The sequence below is a fragment of the Eutrigla gurnardus genome (genome assembly GCF_963514095.1).
Source record: "Eutrigla gurnardus genome assembly, chromosome: 10".
NCBI lineage: Eukaryota > Metazoa > Chordata > Actinopteri > Perciformes > Triglidae > Eutrigla > Eutrigla gurnardus.
This window is the reverse complement of record NC_139924.1, coordinates 26,489,500-26,505,042: the sequence shown is the minus strand read 5'-3', so window position 1 is coordinate 26,505,042 and position 15,543 is coordinate 26,489,500. Positions and strand designations below refer to the sequence as shown.

Sequence of the window (15,543 nt, the reverse complement as noted above, 5' to 3'; positions counted from 1 at the left end):
TGAAAGGTGCATACAACTCACCCACATGTTTAGACAACACAGTCCCTGGTGGACGAACAGACTCCTCAGCATGACGCACAGAGGTCACCAGGCCAGCTGGTTTCACATACACACTGGCAACTGCTGATTTCTGACCTGTTTTACTAAGTGGACACTCCCCTTTCCAGTGTCCCCTGTTCCTACAGACATGACACGTCCTGCTGGGATCGAACTTCCCATCTGTTCCTGGAACATGTCTGACAGCAGCCTGAGAAACCTCATGAACCATCACAGGCCTGTCAGGCCTAGGCCTAAAACTCTCCCTCCGTTGTCCCTCTCTATAGCCCTGGCCACCATTTGAGCCACTGCCATGTGTTAAAACATATTCATCAGCCAACACTGCCGCTGCGGCTGCTGTTTTAACTTTCTTTTCAGTTACATAAGTGGCCAGCTGGGCAGGCAACGACATCTTGAACTGTTCTAACACAACCAAGTCACATAAATCATCAAACGACTCTACACTGGACGCCGAGCACCACCGACTGAAATGAGTTGAAATATCCTGAACAAACTCAACATGGGTCTGCTGGTCTCTTCTCTTCCAGTTGCGAAACCTCTGCCTATAAGCTTCCGGCACGAGTTCATATGCTTTAAAGACTGCCGCTTTAACCTTAGCATAACTGGCACTGTCAACAGAGCTCAGGGCAGAGAAAGCTCTCTGGGCCTTGCCCGTGAAGACACACTGCAGCATCAAAGTCTGGTGGGCATCTGACCACCCCCTAACGCCTGCCACGCGCTCGAACAATGCAAAAAATGTGTCGGGGTCCTTCTCATCAAATTTTGGCAACAACCGCAACCCTTCAGCAACATCAAAGCCCTGATGCGGTCCTGTAGGCCTATCACTCCCATCCCTCAACTTCAACCTCAGCCGTTCCACTTTAACCCTTTCCTTTTCCAATGCTGCTTCAGCCCTCAGCTTCTCCTGCTCCAACTCAAACTGGAACCTCTCCCTCTCCAGCTTCGCCTTTTCTCTCTCCAGCTGCAGGCACTGCTCAAATGTCCAACCCCCCTCCCCAACACCTGGCGCCTGAGCCACCTCCAACAGAGCAGCAGACACAGCGAGCCCCTCAACAATGACCCGTAGCTTAGCCTTTTTTGGCACCCCTTTTGCGTCAGACCAACCCAAATGTACGGCCAAATCAACCAGATCCGATTTGTCAAACTGAGCTAAAGTGCTACGAGATGGTCGCTGGAGGAACTCAGAAATCAGTGGATTACTGTGTGAAGTCTCCATGTTAACTGCCAACCTAAACCACAACAACAACAACCAGTCCAAACTCCATGCACCTCATTCAACAGAGAACACAGCTAGCCACTCAATAACAGCCACAGAGAGACAGAATGACCAAGGAGCGCACCCTCCTAACTGCCTAACTGAAGCTGACTAACTGCGCCCTAGTCTTCATGTGCGTACTGGCGGCGGGTATTTATGCACCTTTAAACCGTCTGTATTGGGGAGACAACTTGTCCCAGCCAATACTTCGGGGTGCTCCCGAGACCACTGCTGCTAACCGCCCAGACGACACACAAAAACAAAAAACAGCCCTGCAAAAAAACAAACAAAGCAACCCCTCCTTGTGAGAGAACTGCCACTACAGCCTACTGAGGGACACAACTGCTCCAGTCACCCCCTCCCCGCAGCCACACAGAGTGTAACTTAGCCACCATTCTCCTTGAATGCAGGTCACCAGAAAAAAACACCACAGCCTTTACCCCCCGGTTAACACTACACTCACAAAACCAAGCCACTGTGATCCTCCCAACTTCACTGCCACACAAGTGCCATACTCTGACACTCCCAAGTTCACAATTGGACGAGCCCCCACTTGTTATGCCCAGCTCGCTCAAGAGCATAACCAAGGAGGGAGGACCACACAACGACCAGGTCAATTAACCATAAATTTATTAACGGAACACAAGTTTTAAGTGTAAGTCAGTAATCTGTAGCGTGGTGAGAGGTGCTGGATGTGTGTGTGCAATCATAAGGTAACAAAAGGCTAACAGAACATAATCAACCAAAACAACGCTGAGGTGCCTGGGTGGCACCAGCCATCCAAGAGGGAGGAAGAGGCCACCATCTTGGAAAGACCTCCTCTTTATAGACACAGCCACAGGTGGAGTTGATCCCTCTGACGAGGTAGGAGGGACACAGGCAGAGAACCTATGGAGGGGAGATGAGACAGAGAGACACAGCAGCAACACAACATGGCCGAGGGCCATAACACAAGTAATAAATAATGCATTACGCTTTTGAAGTAACTTGCCCAACACTGCTAATAAGCAACCTTTGCTGCGGTGGCATCTTACTTGTCATCTTCGATGTAACACTACAATGAATGTAAAGCAGAGATCTTGTACAGGGGGTCCACCGAGTTACTGCAGGGGTTCCCAGAAATGATTAGATCCCAAACTTTTTTTCTTCCAAAAATTGAAATATTTCCAATAAATACACATTCACCGTGAACGAGATGCATTTAGGAATTATTATTATTGACAAAGAGAATGAAGTGTCGAAGATCTTGGTTCTTGTAGAGAATCCGCTGCCGCTCCCGGGCAGGACCCAAAAATCTCCAATTACTTAAGAAGAGATTGAGCGGATTTGAGATCTTTGAGATCTGAACGGATGTAGCGGTCGTACGTTTGCGAGGACCGGCGGCCCACGGGACGTATGAAGTGTTCTGGGATGCCACTACGGGAGGCCGAAGTGGCCGCTCCGATTCTGAAGGAGTGCCCGGAGTAGTTGTCGGGCCAAATACCAGACAATGAGAGCGTGAGGCGAAAGTGATGGTGGGACTAGAATCGTGTAGCCACTTGGCCGGACTCGGAAATGAAGAAGGGATCTGTCATGTTGTGCTCTGAGATTTGCGGAATTGCGAGAGTTTGGAGGTTTTCGAAGGGATTCAGTGGTGATTGGACCTTGAAGAAGAAGATGGGCGTTGGCGGACCGAATTGATTCGTTTTGGTTAGCTGTAAGTGGAGCACCATGATGTCGTCTGTAAAGCGAGACGAGTCGAAAATGCCAGCATGACGGCTTAAGTCGAAGCGAATGGTTGAGGAGGTGAATGCGGAGCATCTGAGGAAACCAACGAGGCGAACAAGAACATGGCTTCTGAGGTTGGGCGACTTGAGGAGTGCCGTACCAGGAACGGATCGTGCGGAGGCAGGTGGACTGCAAGTCGACAATAAGAGGAAGACAACGAGGGTTTGTGGCTGGCTCTTGGCGTGGGAGTCCTTTAATGAGGGAAGTTATCTGGGGATGGCTGGTGGCCAGGCCCGAACTGCCGGTTATTAGCTTGGAGAAGAAGCTGGTACCGCTAAGGTACGCTTTGATGGTGTGTGTTTGGATTGCCCTGATGGAGTGGGTGTAAGTGATGAAAGAGTCAAGGTGATAAGTTCGAACGATGGAAAGGTTGCGTTGTATTGGTCGTGGAAGAGGTGGAAGCTTTTCAGAGTTGTCAAGTAGGACGAGGGGGTTGAGGGTGATATGGAGGAATGGCTTTGGGAAGGTATCGGCGTGAGGTAGCGAGAAGAGGCTGGGTGAGCTGGGGCACCGCAAAGGGAGCATGTGAGGGCTGCACGGGCGGCGAAGATGGGGCAGTAAATCTCGTTGTCGAGAGCGGCCCAGTAGGTGGCCTCGTTAAACTGTGAGAGGCGGGCTGCAACTTCGGAGGCGAAGTGTGTGTGGTATTGATAGAAACCATGCTGCCAAAGCGGAGGGCCAGATTAAGAAAGGTGGACAAGTAATCGTCCAGTTCATTGCGTTGCGTGGGGAGTTTGGAACAGAGAGCGTCTCTGTAAAGGGAGAAGGCGCAAGCGAACTCTGTAGGAGTAAACTCTCTGGAACGTGTGGGTGCTCTCACTTTAGAGTGGGGGCACCCTCGTATCCTTCAATAAATCTGTCTGCGGGTGGTTGATGGAGGGAAGGCGAGATAGGGAGTGCGAGGTCGATGTAGTTACCGTCGATTGGCCTACGTAGGCTGGTGGGAACGGGGAAAGCTGGGATATAGTAGATCCCTGCATCCCGGCACTGGCGTCTTGGTGCCAGGAGCCCGGGCTGAAGCGAGCTGCGGTGGTTATTGAAAAGCGGCAGGGGGCGCTGGCATCCCAGTGCCAGGAGCCCCGGCTGAAACGAGTTGTTGTGGTTGTTGGAAAACGGCGGGGGGCGCTGGCATCCCGGTGCCAGAAGTGGTGGCGGAAACTCCGGAGTTGTTTGATCTGGCAGAGGATCTCTGTCTCTGCTTTCGCTACTGCTCTTGTTTTCTTAGGGCTGTGTTTGATGGTACTATTAGCCCCCGGTTCTTTTGTTGGAAGCCCAAGGATAAACCGAAGAAATCCTCAGTTCATGAATATAGAATTTGTTCAGGCCGCAGTAAAGTATGGTGGGCCTGGCCTCGGAATGGCAGGGCTCCCGCAAGATCTCGGTCAGAGTCTAGTGTATGCTCCCACATTAACTACGTTTACATTATTTACTTCATTTTGTAATGCAGAGTGGTGATGGTCTATGCAGACTCAGATCTGGAGTTGCAGTCAAGTTCATTCTGTTTCTCCATGTCTTCTTGTTGATAAGGAGACTACTGCCGTGTCCTCATGCTGAGCAACTGGAAGAGGGAAGTCCTCTTCCACATCCTGGATAACATCCATGCTGCGTTAAGAGCTGGTGCTATGCACAAAAGTGAGCCTTATTATATTCAACTAGTACCACTCCAACTCCTGCTCCAGTTATAGCAGACCAGAAATGACTCTGCCTTATATGTTTGATTGTAATCTTCAAATAAAAATAATCAACAACCTTTCCTGCACAAAACCCCCCATTAATTTGTAGCCGTGAAGAGAAACCATGTAAGTAGGAGGGGTTGTCAGTTAAAATGAATTCCAAGTCCAATATACTCTTTTTGTAATAAAACATTTATTACCACATAAATCTGTATATATTTCAGTGACAATACACATTTTTGTGTAAAGGAACCGAATGCAGAATGATATATTGTGGGCCTTCAAAATCACATCGACAGTACAAAGTATTATGGTGAATGATTTTTTCTCTCCTTAAAATCCATCAGTATATCAATGTATGGCTTTACTACAACCAAGACAACATTTATTCAATGGAAAACCTAACAGCAACAGTTGCCAATAATAGAGCTGCAAATTAATTTCAAACACATGTTCGATGACCAAAGAATGCCACTGAGTTATTGGGATAGAAAACAAATATGGGGCATAGGAGTTACTTACTGTTAATACCTGAAAAACAGTCTCCTTATTTGAACAATGCTGCAAGAATACAAAAACAGTGTTCAGCTTGATTTGTTGCTTGAATAGCAATACAATCACGGATATGCTTAGTTATGAATAAAACATCTAAAAGTGAATTGCAGACATGCTCAGTAGAATTATTACTATTTTTGTTGTGTAATTTATTTGTGAAAGAAATATGAATCTTTCAAATATTTATTTTATCCACGCCACAGAAGACATCATTTTTCAGAGCATGAAAAAATAATTCATCTCTGAGGCCGTAAATGAGAGGGCTCAGACATCTTGGAGCGAGACGAAACAATATGTAATTCATGTACCTGACCTCGATGAAAAGTCTTAGATTAATGTGAAGCAAAGCAGCTTCTATTAAAGGACACCACAGCTGGATTAAACAGAGCAGCTGCTGGAAAGTATGAAGCATTACTGTTTTGAGCGCTTTCCGTGTTGAGTTTTTGTTCTCTCCTGATGCATTTTTGGCCACTTTCATTATTTTAACATAGCAGAAGAAAATGACGATACACAAAATCAAGAAGTAAAACTGATACATTGTTGACCTCATATGTTCCTGCCATCTGTACACAATGAAAACCGCTACAGAACATAGATTGGATTCTTTGTAAAAGCTAAGCGGGACTGATGCAAAAAAGGGGGAGAGAACCACAATACAGGGCACGGAGCTGACGCCGTGAATGATGAGGATGCAAAACACTGTGCTTCTCGGGGAGCACAGCTCTCCGTGGCGCAGCGGCTCGCAAATAGCCACATAACGCTCCAGGGTCATTGCTGTCAAAGTAACAGGTGTGATTGTCATATACAGAAACACTGCAACAGAGATAATGACACATAACCAAACTGGCAAGACAACGCCAAAATACGTGAAGACGAGCAGGATATCAGACACAAATAAAATGAAGCTATCAGACAGTAGTGTAACAGCAAATAAGATATAGCGTGTAGTTGTGTAGAAGCAGTCCTTTCTTAAAAAGGTTACAAAGAGCAAACAGTTGACGGAAAGGAAAATTATCACCAGGAGTTGCACAACAATGACCCGGTGAATGCTCTGCTGATGCACGACACGACCACCAACCGATGAGTTGTTATAAGCCATCACTTTTCTAAGCAAATACACATGTTGCTGAGTTTATGCCAAATGCTGTCATTATTTGTTGTGGCTTTCAAAATAAAATTAGGTTGTTATCACAAAAAGAAAAAAGGTTAGTTCAAGCTTCTCTGTGGTGTGAAAATTAGGATTTATGTATAGTAAATTTACCAAATCCTCCCTTCAGTGCTGTGCATGAAGACTTTATAGACTGAATCCAAGCACAGAACCACGCACTCGAATGTATCTCTCACCACTTTGTGTAAGTGGTCCTCAGGGGTCCTCTGGACGAATCCATCTTGTAGGTGGATACTAATAAGCAGTGTTGGGAGTAACGCGTTACAAAAGTAATGCATTACTGTAATGCATTACTGTAATGCATTACGTTTTGCTGTAACGCGGTAATGTAAGGCATTACAAAAAAAAAAACTGGTAATATTTTACTCGGTACAAATCTCAGTAACGTGCGTTACAATGCATTTTAAACCCGAAATCAATTGACTCTACATTCGCGATCGAGAGATGGGCATACGCTCCACTTTTGGAAAAGTGTGAAAGCCGGTCCATGTGACTCTACACTATGTTAATTAAGCGCTGTTGTTAGCAGGCTCCATGAGCTGGACACCGACTCACGGAGCGGCTCCCGGTCGGTCAGAGAGCAGCCGACCCCGGCAGTCACACCGAGGATCAACAGCTGAGGGGCGGCGGCGAGGAGGCGGAGGCTCCGCTTTTATGTCCGCGTCATAACGCTTTTGGTGCGTGTTTAAAACAGTAGGTTTACTTCAAAACGCGAGCGTCAGACGCTGTCAGAGCGTTTATGAACAGTGTTTTAGAGCTCCCCCTAAATGTCTCAGGTAGGCTTTCAGGTAATTTCGCAGCATAACACAGCGCCTTCCGGGTCATTAAAAAAGACGTACGGCAAATCTGGAATGAAAAATGTCACTGTTATTTCATCCCCGAATCCCATTCATGAACACAATATCTAATATCAGTTAACGAGTCATTTTCCGTTTCTCGTTTTCCGTTTTTAAAACGAATAACGGGATACGAGTCATTTTCCGTTTTTCGTTCTTTTATTTTGAAACGAAAAACATCACATCCTGCTGTGTAATTAGCTGCATTGACCACAAGAAGATCTATTGAGAACAAAAAATCCATATTTCCTTTTATTTTGGCGAAAAGTAATGCAAAAGTAATGTAAAAGTAGTGTAATGCCTTACAATTCAAAGACAGTAATATTGTAATGTAACTAATTACTTTGAAATGACAGTAACAAGTAATAAATAATGCATTACGCTTTTGAAGTAACTTGCCCAACACTGCTAATAAGCAACCTTTGCTGCGGTGGCATCTTACTTGTCATCTTCGATGTAACACTACAATGAATGTAAAGCAGAGATCTTGTACAGGGGGTCCCTGAGTTACTGCAGGGGTTCCCAGAAATGATTAGATCCCAAACTTTTTTTCTTCCAAAAATTGAAATATTTCCAATAAATACACATTCACCGTGAACGAGATGCATTTAGGAATTATTATTATTGACAAAGGGAATGAAGTGTCGAAGATCTTGGTTCTTGTAGAGAATCCGCTGCCGCTCCCGGGCAGGACCCAAAAATCTCCAATTACTTAAGAAGAGATTGAGCGGATTTGAGATCTTTGAGATCTGAACGGATGTAGCGGTCGTACGTTTGGGAGGACCGGCGGCCCACGGGACGTATGAAGTGTTCTGGGATGCCACTACGGGAGGCCGAAGTGGCCGCTCCGATTCTGAAGGAGTGCCCGGAGTAGTTGTCGGGCCAAATACCAGACAATGAGAGCATGAGGCGAAAGTGATGGTGGGACTAGAATCGTGTAGCCACTTGGCCGGACTCGGAAATGAAGAAGGGATCTGTCATGTTGTGCTCTGAGATTTGAGGAATTGCGAGAGTTTGGAGGTTTTCGAAGGGATTCAGTGGTGATTGGACCTTGAAGAAGAAGATGGGCGTTGGCGGACCAAATTGATTCGTTTTGGTTAGCTGTAAGTGGAGCACCATGATGTCGTCTGTAAAGCGAGACGAGTCGAAAATGCCAGCATGACGGCTTGAGTCGAAGCGAATGGTTGAGGAGGTGAATGCGGAGCATCTGAGGAAACCAACGAGGCGAACAAGAACATGGCTTCTGAGGTTGGGCGACTTGAGGAGTGCCGTACCAGGAACGGATCGTGCGGAGGCAGGTGGACTGCAAGTCGACAGTAAGAGGAAGACAACGAGGGTTTGTGGCTGGCTCTTGGCGTCCTTTAATGAGGGAAGTTATCTGGGGATGGCTGGTGGCCAGGCCCGAACTGCCAGTTATTAGCTTGGAGAAGAAGCTGGTACCGCTAAGGTACGCTTTGATGGTGTGTGTTTGGATTGCCCTGATGGAGTGGGTGTAAGTGATGAAAGAGTCAAGGTGATAAGTTCGAACGATGGAAAGGTTGCGTTGTATTGGTCGTGGAAGAGGTGGAAGCTTTTCAGAGTTGTCAAGTAGGACGAGGGGGTTGAGGGTGATATGGAGGAATGGCTTTGGGAAGGTATCGGCGTGAGGTAGCGAGAAGAGGCTGGGTGAGCTGGGGCACCGCGAAGGGAGCATGTGAGGGCTGCACGGGCGGCGAAGATGGGGCAGTAAATCTCGTTGTCGAGAGCGGCCCAGTAGGTGGCCTCGTTAAACTGTGAGAGGCGGGCTGCAACTTCGGAGGCGAAGTGTGTGTGGTATTGATAGAAACCATGCTGCCAAAGCGGAGGGCCAGATTAAGAAAGGTGGACAAGTAATCGTCCAGTTCATTGCGTTGCGTGGGGAGTTTGGAACAGAGAGCGTCTCTGTAAAGGGAGAAGGCGCAAGCGAACTCTGTAGGAGTAAACTCTCTGGAACGTGTGGGTGCTCTCACTTTAGAGTGGGGGCACCCTCGTATCCTTCAATAAATCTGTCTGCGGGTGGTTGATGGAGGGAAGGCGAGATAGGGAGTGCGAGGTCGATGTAGTTACCGTCGATTGGCCTACGTAGGCTGGTGGGAACGGGGAAAGCTGGGATATAGTAGATCCCTGCATCCCGGCACTGGCGTCTTGGTGCCAGGAGCCCGGGCTGAAGCGAGCTGCGGTGGTTATTGAAAAGCGGCAGGGGGCGCTGGCATCCCAGTGCCAGGAGCCCCGGCTGAAACGAGTTGTTGTGGTTGTTGGAAAACGGCGGGGGGCGCTGGCATCCCGGTGCCAGAAGTGGTGGCGGAAACTCCGGAGTTGTTTGATCTGGCAGAGGATCTCTGTCTCTGCTTTCGCTACTGCTCTTGTTTTCTTAGGGCTGTGTTTGATGGTACTATTAGCCCCCGGTTCTTTTGTTGGAAGCCCAAGGATAAACCGAAGAAATCCTCAGTTCATGAATATAGAATTTGTTCAGGCCGCAGTAAAGTATGGTGGGCCTGGCCTCGGAATGGCAGGGCTCCCGCAAGATCTCGGTCAGAGTCTAGTGTATGCTCCCACATTAACTACGTTTACATTATTTACTTCATTTTGTAATGCAGAGTGGTGATGGTCTACGCAGACTCAGATCTGGAGTTGCAGTCAAGTTAATTCTGTTTCTCCATGTCTTCTTGTTGATAAGGAGACTACTGCCGTGTCCTCATGCTGAGCAACTGGAAGAGGGAAGTCCTCTTCCACATCCTGGATAACATCCATGCTGCGTTAAGAGCTGGTGCTATGCACAAAAGTGAGCCTTATTATATTCAACTAGTACCACTCCAACTCCTGCTCCAGTTATAGCAGACCAGAAATGACTCTGCCTTATATGTTTGATTGTAATCTTCAAATAAAAATAATCAACAACCTTTCCTGCACAAAACCCCCCATTAATTTGTAGCCGTGAAGAGAAACCATGTAAGTAGGAGGGGTTGTCAGTTAAAATGAATTCCAAGTCCAATATACTCTTTTTGTAATAAAACATTTATTACCACATAAATCTGTATATATTTCAGTGACAATACACATTTTTGTGTAAAGGAACCGAATGCAGAATGATATATTGTGGGCCTTCAAAATCACATCGACAGTACAAAGTATTATGGTGAATGATTTTTTTTCTCCTTAAAATCCATCAGTATATCAATGTATGGCTTTACTACAACCAAGACAACATTTATTCAATGGAAAACCTAACAGCAACAGTTGCCAATAATAGAGCTGCAAATTAATTTCAAACACATGTTCGATGACCAAAGAATGCCACTGAGTTATTGGGATAGAAAACAAATATGGGGCATAGGAGTTACTTACTGTTAATACCTGAAAAACAGTCTCCTTATTTGAACAATGCTGCAAGAATACAAAAACAGTGTTCAGCTTGATTTGTTGCTTGAATAGCAATACAATCACGGATATGCTCAGTTATGAATAAAACATCTAAAAGTGAATTGCAGACATGCTCAGTAGAATTATTACTATTTTTGTTGTGTAATTTATTTGTGAAAGAAATATGAATCTTTCAAATATTTATTTTATCCACGCCACAGAAGACATCATTTTTCAGAGCATGAAAAAATAATTCATCTCTGAGGCCGTAAATGAGAGGGCTCAGACATCTTGGAGCGAGACGAAACAATATGTAATTCATGTACCTGACCTCGATGAAAAGTCTTAGATTAATGTGAAGCAAAGCAGCTTCTATTAAAGGACACCACAGCTGGATTAAACAGAGCAGCTGCTGGAAAGTATGAAGCATTACTGTTTTGAGCGCTTTCCGTGTTGAGTTTTTGTTCTCTCCTGATGCATTTTTGGCCACTTTCATTATTTTAACATAGCAGAAGAAAATGACGATACACAAAATCAAGAAGTAAAACTGATACATTGTTGACCTCATATGTTCCTGCCATCTGTACACAATGAAAACCGCTACAGAACATAGATTGGATTCTTTGTAAAAGCTAAGCGGGACTGATGCAAAAAAGGGGGAGAGAACCACAATACAGGGCACGGAGCTGACGCCGTGAATGATGAGGATGCAAAACACTGTGCTTCTCGGGGAGCACAGCTCTCCGTGGCGCAGCGGCTCGCAAATAGCCACATAACGCTCCAGGGTCATTGCTGTCAAAGTAACAGGTGTGATTGTCATATACAGAAACACTGCAACAGAGATAATGACACATAACCAAACTGGCAAGACAACGCCAAAATACGTGAAGACGAGCAGGATATCAGACACAAATAAAATGAAGCTATCAGACAGTAGTGTAACAGCAAATAAGATATAGCGTGTAGTTGTGTAGAAGCAGTCCTTTCTTAAAAAGGTTACAAAGAGCAAACAGTTGACGGAAAGGAAAATTATCACCAGGAGTTGCACAACAATGACCCGGTGAATGCTCTGCTGATGCACGACACGACCACCAACCGATGAGTTGTTATAAGCCATCACTTTTCTAAGCAAATACACATGTTGCTGAGTTTATGCCAAATGCTGTCATTATTTGTTGTGGCTTTCAAAATAAAATTAGGTTGTTATCACAAAAAGAAAAAAGGTTAGTTCAAGCTTCTCTGTGGTGTGAAAATTAGGATTTATGTATAGTAAATTTACCAAATCCTCCCTTCAGTGCTGTGCATGAAGACTTTATAGACTGAATCCAAGCACAGAACCACGCACTCGAATGTATCTCTCACCACTTTGTGTAAGTGGTCCTCAGGGGCCCTCTGGACGAATCCATCTTGTAGGTGGATACTAATAAGCAGTGTTGGGAGTAACGCGTTACAAAAGTAATGCATTACTGTAATGCATTACTGTAATGCATTACGTTTTGCTGTAACGCGGTAATGTAAGGCATTACAAAAAAAAAAACTGGTAATATTTTACTCGGTACAAATCTCAGTAACGTGCGTTACAATGCATTTTAAACCCGAAATCAATTGACTCTACATTCGCGATCGAGAGATGGGCATACGCTCCACTTTTGGAAAAGTGTGAAAGCCGGTCCATGTGACTCTACACTATGTTAATTAAGCGCTGTTGTTAGCAGGCTCCATGAGCTGGACACCGACTCACGGAGCGGCTCCCGGTCGGTCAGAGAGCAGCCGACCCCGGCATTCACACCGAGGATCAACAGCTGAGGGGCGGCGGCGAGGAGGCGGAGGCTCCGCTTTTATGTCCGCGTCATAACGCTTTTGGTGCGTGTTTAAAACAGTAGGTTTACTTCAAAACGCGAGCGTCAGACGCTGTCAGAGCGTTTATGAACAGTGTTTTAGAGCTCCCCCTAAATGTCTCAGGTAGGCTTTCAGGTAATTTCGCAGCATAACACAGCGCCTTCCGGGTCATTAAAAAAGACGTACGGCAAATCTGGAATGAAAAATGTCACTGTTATTTCATCCCCGAATCCCATTCATGAACACAATATCTAATATCAGTTAACGAGTCATTTTCCGTTTCTCGTTTTCCGTTTTTAAAACGAATAACGGGATACGAGTCATTTTCCGTTTTTCGTTCTTTTATTTTGAAACGAAAAACATCACATCCTGCTGTGTAATTAGCTGCATTGACCACAAGAAGATCTATTGAGAACAAAAAATCCATATTTCCTTTTATTTTGGCGAAAAGTAATGCAAAAGTAATGTAAAAGTAGTGTAATGCCTTACAATTCAAAGACAGTAATATTGTAATGTAACTAATTACTTTGAAATGACAGTAACAAGTAATAAATAATGCATTACGCTTTTGAAGTAACTTGCCCAACACTGCTAATAAGCAACCTTTGCTGCGGTGGCATCTTACTTGTCATCTTCGATGTAACACTACAATGAATGTAAAGCAGAGATCTTGTACAGGGGGTCCCTGAGTTACTGCAGGGGTTCCCAGAAATGATTAGATCCCAAACTTTTTTTCTTCCAAAAATTGAAATATTTCCAATAAATACACATTCACCGTGAACGAGATGCATTTAGGAATTATTATTATTGACAAAGGGAATGAAGTGTCGAAGATCTTGGTTCTTGTAGAGAATCCGCTGCCGCTCCCGGGCAGGACCCAAAAATCTCCAATTACTTAAGAAGAGATTGAGCGGATTTGAGATCTTTGAGATCTGAACGGATGTAGCGGTCGTACGTTTGGGAGGACCGGCGGCCCACGGGACGTATGAAGTGTTCTGGGATGCCACTACGGGAGGCCGAAGTGGCCGCTCCGATTCTGAAGGAGTGCCCGGAGTAGTTGTCGGGCCAAATACCAGACAATGAGAGCATGAGGCGAAAGTGATGGTGGGACTAGAATCGTGTAGCCACTTGGCCGGACTCGGAAATGAAGAAGGGATCTGTCATGTTGTGCTCTGAGATTTGAGGAATTGCGAGAGTTTGGAGGTTTTCGAAGGGATTCAGTGGTGATTGGACCTTGAAGAAGAAGATGGGCGTTGGCGGACCAAATTGATTCGTTTTGGTTAGCTGTAAGTGGAGCACCATGATGTCGTCTGTAAAGCGAGACGAGTCGAAAATGCCAGCATGACGGCTTGAGTCGAAGCGAATGGTTGAGGAGGTGAATGCGGAGCATCTGAGGAAACCAACGAGGCGAACAAGAACATGGCTTCTGAGGTTGGGCGACTTGAGGAGTGCCGTACCAGGAACGGATCGTGCGGAGGCAGGTGGACTGCAAGTCGACAGTAAGAGGAAGACAACGAGGGTTTGTGGCTGGCTCTTGGCGTCCTTTAATGAGGGAAGTTATCTGGGGATGGCTGGTGGCCAGGCCCGAACTGCCGGTTATTAGCTTGGAGAAGAAGCTGGTACCGCTAAGGTACGCTTTGATGGTGTGTGTTTGGATTGCCCTGATGGAGTGGGTGTAAGTGATGAAAGAGTCAAGGTGATAAGTTCGAACGATGGAAAGGTTGCGTTGTATTGGTCGTGGAAGAGGTGGAAGCTTTTCAGAGTTGTCAAGTAGGACGAGGGGGTTGAGGGTGATATGGAGGAATGGCTTTGGGAAGGTATCGGCGTGAGGTAGCGAGAAGAGGCTGGGTGAGCTGGGGCACCGCGAAGGGAGCATGTGAGGGCTGCACGGGCGGCGAAGATGGGGCAGTAAATCTCGTTGTCGAGAGCGGCCCAGTAGGTGGCCTCGTTAAACTGTGAGAGGCGGGCTGCAACTTCGGAGGCGAAGTGTGTGTGGTATTGATAGAAACCATGCTGCCAAAGCGGAGGGCCAGATTAAGAAAGGTGGACAAGTAATCGTCCAGTTCATTGCGTTGCGTGGGGAGTTTGGAACAGAGAGCGTCTCTGTAAAGGGAGAAGGCGCAAGCGAACTCTGTAGGAGTAAACTCTCTGGAACGTGTGGGTGCTCTCACTTTAGAGTGGGGGCACCCTCGTATCCTTCAATAAATCTGTCTGCGGGTGGTTGATGGAGGGAAGGCGAGATAGGGAGTGCGAGGTCGATGTAGTTACCGTCGATTGGCCTACGTAGGCTGGTGGGAACGGGGAAAGCTGGGATATAGTAGATCCCTGCATCCCGGCACTGGCGTCTTGGTGCCAGGAGCCCGGGCTGAAGCGAGCTGCGGTGGTTATTGAAAAGTGGCAGGGGGCGCTGGCATCCCAGTGCCAGGAGCCCCGGCTGAAACGAGTTGTTGTGGTTGTTGGAAAACGGCGGGGGGCGCTGGCATCCCGGTGCCAGAAGTGGTGGCGGAAACTCCGGAGTTGTTTGATCTGGCAGAGGATCTCTGTCTCTGCTTTCGCTACTGCTCTTGTTTTCTTAGGGCTGTGTTTGATGGTACTATTAGCCCCCGGTTCTTTTGTTGGAAGCCCAAGGATAAACCGAAGAAATCCTCAGTTCATGAATATAGAATTTGTTCAGGCCGCAGTAAAGTATGGTGGGCCTGGCCTCGGAATGGCAGGGCTCCCGCAAGATCTCGGTCAGAGTCTAGTGTATGCTCCCACATTAACTACGTTTACATTATTTACTTCATTTTGTAATGCAGAGTGGTGATGGTCTACGCAGACTCAGATCTGGAGTTGCAGTCAAGTTCATTCTGTTTCTCCATGTCTTCTTGTTGATAAGGAGACTACTGCCGTGTCCTCATGCTGAGCAACTGGAAGAGGGAAGTCCTCTTCCACATCCTGGATAACATCCATGCTGCGTTAAGAGCTGGTGCTATGCACAAAAGTGAGCCTTATTATATTCAACTAGTACCACTC

The 15,543-nt window shown here is 46.4% G+C and overlaps 2 pseudogenes across 2 annotated transcripts; both read right to left on the bottom strand.

The window, feature by feature from the left end:
• Positions 1–5,482: 5,482 nt before the first annotated feature.
• Positions 5,483–6,406, bottom strand: LOC311019717 (odorant receptor 131-2 pseudogene; annotated as a pseudogene). Its single transcript has one exon. The product of its transcript is annotated as an odorant receptor 131-2 pseudogene (transcript).
• A 4,476-nt stretch (positions 6,407–10,882) lies between these two features.
• LOC311019716 (odorant receptor 131-2 pseudogene) lies at positions 10,883–11,806 on the bottom strand (annotated as a pseudogene). Its single transcript has one exon. The product of its transcript is annotated as an odorant receptor 131-2 pseudogene (transcript).
• Positions 11,807–15,543: the final 3,737 nt, after the last annotated feature.